At 37.4% G+C, this 8,771-nt stretch overlaps 1 long non-coding RNA gene across 4 annotated transcripts; it reads left to right on the top strand.

Annotated features, from left to right (window-relative positions):
• The first annotated feature begins 819 nt into the window (after positions 1-819).
• LOC119728641 lies at positions 820-8,564 on the top strand. 4 transcript variants are annotated; one of them, XR_005271096.1, is made up of 3 exons: positions 820-2,865; positions 3,420-4,735; positions 5,286-8,564. It is a non-coding gene; the product is annotated as an uncharacterized LOC119728641 (long non-coding RNA). The 4 variants fall into 4 exon arrangements; XR_005271097.1 differs by having other exon boundaries at positions 820-3,526; positions 3,898-4,735; XR_005271098.1 differs by having other exon boundaries at positions 820-4,735; positions 5,286-5,392; positions 5,765-8,564.
• Positions 8,565-8,771: the final 207 nt, after the last annotated feature.

Genomic DNA, 8,771 nt, shown 5'->3' with positions numbered 1-8,771 from the left:
ATTTCAGTGGTCGAAATGTGAATCGCCCAAGAGTTCTGATTCCTTCTGTTCATATCGCCATGGAAATACAGTCTGCACGCATCCAAATTTTGTACAAGAACCTCATTAATAGAGAAGTTGCAAGGAAATACAATAAAATAAATTTTCCTGTTACGGAGTCAGCGACTCCAAATGCACAAATAATCCATTTTTCTGCTCTTTATCAATACTTTGGGTAAAAAAAGGACTAATTAATATTGCTGATTTTGACAACATGTATTTTACATGTATGTGCATGTGCGCACATGATAGACTGGTGTAAGGTCCATGCAATAAAAGAAAACATATTACAGTGGATCTGTCTTGATAAAAAGTTGGTAATTACAAAGCCTGGTAATAATTAGTGAACATATTTGTTAGTGTTCCACTATGCATTTACGTAGGTGCACACTGAATGGGGCTGGTGCTTCTCTAGTTCGTCCGCGTGAGTTACATACAGCATGAGCAATGTCACACAAATACTTAACACAAATCTAACCTCTTGCTTTTCGTAATCCTCTAACAATGGTTCTGGCAACACCTCACAACTCCAGTCCTCATCCTCATCACGTACTCCACATTACACCGCCCACCCTCTGCCTCAATCACAACTCTTCCTTTCTACCACACATTCTCACCTTCATCATCCAACTACAGATACTCAACCATACACCCTATTACATCTGTCACAATCACATCCTTCTCTTCCAAGTCATTCTTCATTAAGTCTTCCAACACCTGTTCTTTGCCATACCAATGATGGTTGTATCAGAAAGGTGTATCAATCTATTTCACTTCTTTTATTTCAAATTTATTGATTTTAGTGGTCAAAATGCAAAATTTATAATTTCAGTGGTCGAAATGTGAATCGCCCAAGAGTTCTGATTCCTTCTGTTCATATCGCCATGGAAATACAGTCTGCACGCATCCAAATTTTGTACAAGAACCTCATTAATAGAGAAGTTGCAAGGAAATACAATAAAATAAATTTTCCTGTTACGGAGTCAGCGACTCCAAATGCACAAATAATCCATTTTTCTGCTCTTTATCAATACTTTGGGTAAAAAAAGGACTAATTAATATTGCTGATTTTGACAACATGTATTTTACATGTATGTGCATGTGCGCACATGATAGACTGGTGTAAGGTCCATGCAATAAAAGAAAACATATTACAGTGGATCTGTCTTGATAAAAAGTTGGTAATTACAAAGCCTGGTAATAATTAGTGAACATATTTGTTAGTGTTCCACTATGCATTTACGTAGGTGCACACTGAATGGGGCTGGTGCTTCTCCAGTTCGTCCACGTGAGTTACATACAGCATGGGCAATGTCACACAAATACTTAACACAAATCTAACCTCTTGCTTTTCGTAATCCTCTAACAATGGTTCTGGCAACACCTCACAACTCCAGTCCTCATCCTCATCACGTACTCCACATTACACCGCCCACCCTCTGCCTCAATCACAACTCTTCCTTTCTACCACACATTCTCACCTTCATCATCCAACTACAGATACTCAACCATACACCCTATTACATCTGTCACAATCACATCCTTCTCTTCCAAGTCATTCTTCATTAAGTCTTCCAACACCTGTTCTTTGCCATACCAATGATGGTTGTATCAGAAAGGTGTATCAATCTATTTCACTTCTTTCATTTCAAATTTATTAATTTTAGTGGTCAAAATACAAAATTTAGAATCAGCTCAATATACGTGTATGTTTCATTTTTCTCAAAAGTTGAAATAGTCGACAATTCGTTGAGCAGTTTGGAATGTTTGCATTGCACACTGTTTGGTACCATGATGGCATGGACCTACATGTATATGGAAAAGTCAAGCCAGAGTGTAACTCTAGTTTGGTATTACTCTGGCATGACTCATTCGTAGGTCAGCGAGTTTCTCCAGCAGGCATCGGTTTACGCCAGTATCCATACCATAGAGATTCTTCACATAAGCTGCAGTAAATAAATCAAATAAATGAACATACAAATTAAAAATTGTTCTAGGCACTTCAGCCTGACAATTCTCAGTAAATTTTAACTAGGCTAATCTGAAAAATGGAAGGCTCCGCAATCTAAATTGTGTAAATACACATTAGAAAAACATACTTTAAAAGTTAAGTTAAAAGTGACAATAATTGTACATTGTTTCTTTAGCTGCGTGCAATGCTTTTATAATGCCAAAAATTGGCACAAAATCACATAGGTCTGTCTAGCTTAGGGATGTAGCAATTCGCAAGATTGACTGTTAAGACTTACTTTTGATGTAACTGACACGGCGCGGGAAAAGAGCAGGTCGTGCCTCCTTCCCCCTGTTGGGGATCCAGGGAGAATTCCCTCAGTGTTGCTGTTCCATACAGATGCACTGCTAAGTTCTTAGTGAACAGCGTTGCCTTCTTTTTGACATTGATGCATTCAAGAGGTCATGTGTACCTTAGGCCACATGTTGTGGCAACAAAAAAAGTTTGGAAGTAAAATTGTACTAATTGACGTACATATTGATGACCTCTTTCCCTATCTTCTTTTGACTTGGGCTGTTGTCTCTGCAAAGTCTTCAGTCTCTTCTGGGAATAATTGAAGCAAAGTGTCTTCAGAGTTCTCAATCAATCGGCCATCAGATACACAATGGCTGCTGCCTCATCACAACTCCATGCATTCAGGCGGTCATGTGTCCCTTAGGTCACATGTGGTGTTTTTGGTTGCTTTGATGTACCAGGTATTGGAGAGAAATCCATCAAGCGAGTCCAGAATAAGCAATCTTTATAAAAGAGAAGGACATGTTGATATATTTTAGGGTTGGTTGGTCAGCTTACATCTTCATGCAATGTATGTTATTGTTGGTTTCATTGATTGAAGTGGTATGCAAATGTAGTAAGTGAAAATTAATAATAAAAGACTATATAACTCACGATTTAGCTTTCTGCTGGACTACAATGCCAACCCAGTGATTTCTGTGGGGAAAAAAAGAAGCGGCACAGTTGTATTGTTAATGTTCAGATACAATTGACAACTTAAACACTAGATCTATGCAGTCATTTTTTAACAATGTAGGGAAAACACCAGGAAACATACGAACTGCATCCAAGAGAATACATGCATCACAGAAGGATGTTTGAAACAGTATACACAATCAAAAGTATATGTAGACAGGCCAGCATGCAAGCCTGCAAGCTAGCATTTTTTACATCACAAAATGTAGGGATTAAGTGGACAATCAAATGAACATCAAGCAAATATTTAAAAGCAACTAAACTAAGGTGTTTCCATACAAGTCATTGTCGGTTTACAAAACATAGAAATAATAATACAGAAATTAAAATACAGAAATATTCAAAATACAGCATTTCTTTTCACAAGTGGTACTTACAAAGTACAAACTGATAAAAGTAGGTTGCCAGTCTGTTGGATTCTTGAGGCAGTGATGCCCACTGCTCGCAGATGTTGCTTCATCCTTGGGACAGCTTGGTGATATGGAAGTGTTTGCAGCCAGCTGTTTGGTTGCAAAAGCTGCCCAATGAAGTATGGCAGGACACCGGCATCGGCATTTTTAGTGTTCATGAAGTGTCTGAAACACAAACACAGAATTTGTGATGTAAGACATACTTCTAATTGAAATGAAAATATAAATTATCAAACTTAATTAAAGACGCATTTGTGATAGATCATTGTTACAAGCACTTCATACAATACAATTTTTTATATTTATAGGTTTTTTCACAAGTGGTAGGCCCTACTTACGAAGTCTAAACTGGTAAAAGCAGGTTGCCAGTCTGTTGGATTCTTGAGGCAGTGATGCCCACTGCTCGCAGATGTTGCTTCATCCTTGGGATAGCTTGGTGATCCGGTAGTATATATAGCCAGCTGTTAGGTTGCAAAAGCTGCCCAATGAAGTATGGTAGGATGAAGGCATCTGCCGCATTTGTTGTCTTCATGAAGTGTCTAAACACAAACCCAGATATTGTGATGTAAGACATACTTCTAATGGAAATGAGACTATAAATTATCGAACTTAATTAACTTAGATGCATTTTTAATAGATACTGTGTTTCAACCACTTCATACAGGACAATTTCTTATATTAACAAAGTACAAACTGGAATCAGTAAGTTGCCGGTATCTTGGATGTGTGATGCAGTGATGCCTACAGCTCTTAAATGCTCTTACATCTGTGGAATTGTTTGCTTACCTAGTAGTTTTGATTGGGTACCAGTCTTAGATTTACCTTCGTTGTGCCAATGTCGTCTATGAACTTTACAGACATCTTGTTTGTTGCCTTGTATGACGGTCTGTGGAACCCGTGGAGGCCACTGTCCCACACCGTTTTCCTGTTGATGTTGAATTTGGAAATGTCAGCAGTCATTTTAAAATCTTGTTGTGAAGAAGTGCTTAAATATTCTACTTTGCTTGGGTTGTCTCTAAAAAGTCTTTAGTCCCTTCTGCTTAACTGAAACAAAGATGTCTTCGGTTCTCAATCAATCAGGCCCTCAGATACACAATGGCTGCTGCCTCATCACAACTCGATGCATTCAGGCGGTCATGTGTCCCTTAGGTCACATGTGGTGTTTTTGGTTGCTTTGATGTACCAGGTATTGGAGAGAAATCCATCAAGCGAGTCCAGAATAAGCAATCTTTATAAAAGAGAAGAACATGTTGATATATTTTAGGGTTGGTTGGTCAGCTTACATCTTCATGCAATGTATGTTATTGTTGGTTTCATTGATTCAAGTGGTATGCAAATGTGTAAGTGAAAATGAACAATAAAAGACTATATAACTCACGATTTAGCTTTCTGCTGGACTACAATACCAACCCAGTGATTTCTGTGGGGAAAAAAAAGAAGTGGCACAGTTGTATTGTTAATGTTCAGATACTTTAACACTAGATCTATGCAGTCATTTTTCAACAATGTAGGAAAAACATCAGGAAACATACAAACTGCATCCAAGAGAATACATGCATCACAGATGGATGTTTGAAACAGTATACACAATCACAAGTATACATGTATGTAGACAGGCCGGCATGCAAGCCAGCAAGATAGCAATTTGCATCACAAAATGTAGGGATTATTAGTGAACAAATGGAGTGAACATAGAGCAAATAATTAAAAGCAATTAAGCTAAGGTGTTTCCATACAAGTCATTGTCGGTTTACATGTATAAAGATAATCATACAGAAATTAAAATACAGAAATATTCAAAATACAGCATTTCTTTTCACAAGTGGTACTTACGAAGTACAAACTGGTAATAGCAGGTTGCCAGTCTGTTGGATTCTTGAGGCAGTGATGCCCACTGCTCGCAGATGTTGCTTCATCCTTGGGACAGCTTGGTGATATGGAAGTGTTTGCAGCCAGCTGTTTGGTTGCAAAAGCTGCCCAATGAAGTGTGGCAGGACACCGGCATCGGCATTTTTAGTGTTCATGAAGTGTCTGAAACACAAACACAGAATTTGTGATGTAAGACATACTTCTAATTGAAATGAAAATATAAATTATGAAACTTAATTAAAGACGCATTTGTGATAGATCATTGTTACAAGCACTTCATACAGGACAATTTTTTATATTTATAGGTTTTTTTCAAAAGTGGTAGGCCCTACTTACGAAGTATAAACTGGTAAAAGTAGGTTGCCAGTGTGTTGGATCCGTGAGGCAGTGATGCCTACTGCACGTAGATGTTCCTTCATCCTTGGGATAGCTTGGTGATCCGGTAGTATATATAGCCAGCTGTTAGGTTGCAAAAGCTGCCCAATGAAGTATGGCAGGATGAAGGCATCTGCCGCATTTGTTGTCTTCATGAAGTGTCTAAACACAAACCCAGATATTGTGATGTAAGACATACTTCTAATGGAAATGAGACTATAAATTATCGAACTTAATTAACTTAGAAGCATTTTTAATAGATACTGTGTTTCAAGCACTTCATACAGGACAATTTCTTATATTTACGAAGTACAAACGGGAATCAGTAAGTTGCTGGTATCTTGGATGTGTGATGCAGTGATGCCTACAGCTCTTAAATGCTCTTACATCTGTGGAATTGTTTGCTTACCTAGTAGTCTTAAGTGGGTACCAGTCTTAGATTTACCTCCGTTGTGCCAATGTCTTCTATGAACTTTACAGACATCTTGTTTGTTGCCTTGTATGACGGTCTGTGGAACCCGCGGAGGCCACTGTCCCACACCGTTTTCCTGTTGATGTTGAATTTGGAGATTTCAGCAGTCATTTTAAAATCTTGTTGTGAAGAAGTGCTTAAATATTCTACTTTTTCTTCCCTCTTTACACAAAGAGAGAGTTACATACTATTTCCCTCGCCCAATTTATTTCGGCATCAACTCTGAATTTCACGAACATTTCATTGTTCCTTGCTCTTAGAGTGCCAACATAAAAGTTTGGAAGTAAATATTGTACTCATTTAATACAAATGTACATGTACATGCATTGTGAGGACTTCTTCCCTATCTTCTTTTGACTTGGGCTGTTGTCTCTAAAAAGTCTTCAGTCTCTTCTGGGAATAATTGAAGCAAAAATATCTTCAGAGTTCTCAATCAATCGGCCCTCAGATACACAATGGCTGCTGCCTCATCACAACTCGATGCATTCAGGCGGTCATGTGTACCCTAGGCCGCATGCTGTGTTGTTAGTTGCTTTGATGTACCAGGTATTGGTTAACTTTCTCACATTGTGCCCAATATCTGGTACTGGATAAGCCTTTTACAGTCTTACAGTGAGTCCTGACTTTGCAACTGATAAAAAAAACATAGATAACAGACACAGGTTTCACACTGGAAACATTCTAACAAAATGGACATCAAGATGTACATGTACAATCTTGGTGACTTGATTTCACAATGAGAAATTTAAAAAGAAGTCAAAGTTTAACTCTTAACCATGAACTCTCTGAGATTTTATTCCGAGGGTAACATGACTATAGTGAACAAGAATCCCTGTGTAAATTATTTCCTTTCTGCCAGCGTTTGTTGCTCAACTGTTGTCTGGTCCTGATTGTCTAGTCTCTTCAAGACCAGTGCTTGATACTGTGTCTCTAGACGCAGCATCAGCAACCTTCTTCTAACTCTAGGCATCTTATGTTGGCATCATTTCTTATTGAGTACTTCTCTTTTTTCTGTCTTCTTATTCAGCCACTTTATATTACACCTTTTACACCCTGATGACAAAAGTTGAGTACAGAGGCACTGAGGGCTCAGTGGTGTCAATTCTTCAAATCATTAGTCACTGGTTTAATACATTCAATGCCACACATTATATTTAAGGGTTGATTTCATTGTGATTTTGAAGTAATAATACTAGGGACCCTACATCATTAAAAAAAACCTCGAAACCTGTTGTGTTTCAATTGAAAGTAGAAGTAAATCTTAAAGCTCATGGCTGTTTGAATTTTGGAAACGGACAAGGGGTTGATGAGATATTGTTTTGAAGGTTCTTTCCAAAGGTACCTTTGGATCACCTTTGTGTGGGAAAACTTTGACAAAAATTGGGGTGGCTTTGACTTTTTTTATTGCCAGGAATACCCCGATCTATCCCGAATAAAAATTCTTGATGATATCAGGAGAAATTATCCCCAATTCGCTGTTTGTAAGAATAACTTAAGAATGAAACAAAAATAATCAAGAACTAGGTACGAATTGGAAGCCGAATCAGACCAAATAAGCCAAATTATTGCGATTCAGTGCAGAATAAAATTTATTTAGTGCGATTTTGTCAAAAATAAGACACGAAAAAACTCCAGAATCATCAAGAATGACCCAGAATTATGCCGATGTAGTGTATTTGTAAGCTATTCTTATAATATTTGTACATTTCTTGCAACATTCGTAATGACTATGCATGATTTTGGAATCACAAAGAATAACAGTAACTCTAATAAAGTTGTAAGAATACTGTACGAATATTTAGAGTGCTGTAAGAATATCCAGAATTACATTTAGGATTGAACACAACAAGAATAAACCAAGAATTGAAATTGGTTCCCGAATCACCCCGAGAATTGTGAACATGTCCAAAATTGTCGGGGCGCTTCCCGATCTTTAACAATCTTTCACGGAACTAACAGAATCATCCCGAAGCAGCCAAGAACCATTGCCCGATTTTTACTCAAGAATTGCTATTGGCGGCGATCTTGCTTAAACATGTGCACCTGGTGCAGACCCCTGTTTAGGTGTAAAATATTTGATTCAGGCAGTCTGAAATTGGGACACAAAGCCTGAGATATGCCCTTGTTCAAATGATAAGATATCGAATTGGGCACTTTGTGATTGTGATCACTTGTTAATACATGGAAACAGCAATAAATAACAATATTAGAAAACCATGGAGCAGGCACTTTTCATTTGATAAGTAAAGTTTGTATTACAGAGTTGTGTTCAAAAATGTTACATATTAAGACTTCGGTGAAACTATTACACACTCAGTATATTCCAAATTATGATAAATTTGTTTACTACTTTCTGTTATGTAAACTGAGTTTTAAATGAGTAATCAAAATAAAATTGCCAATTGCCAATGCTCATTAACAAAGTGTGCTATTGTGTTTATTTCATCGGTTATTTCTTATATGAGAATCTCACTTATGCAAAATACTAAATTTTGTTTGTTCATTGATACCTGTGGTCATTGATACCAGTGTGTTACTGTGTTGCTATGGAAACTGATGTAAATGTAACTACTAAATAAGGACAAAGTTGAATTGACATTTTCATTAACTCTGTCAGGACTGGGGA

Source organism: Patiria miniata, unplaced genomic scaffold, assembly GCF_015706575.1.
Source record: "Patiria miniata isolate m_02_andy unplaced genomic scaffold, ASM1570657v1 HiC_scaffold_20, whole genome shotgun sequence".
Lineage (NCBI taxonomy): Eukaryota > Metazoa > Echinodermata > Asteroidea > Valvatida > Asterinidae > Patiria > Patiria miniata.
Note: the sequence above shows the minus strand (reverse complement) of the source record. Positions and strands in the feature narration are given on the sequence as shown.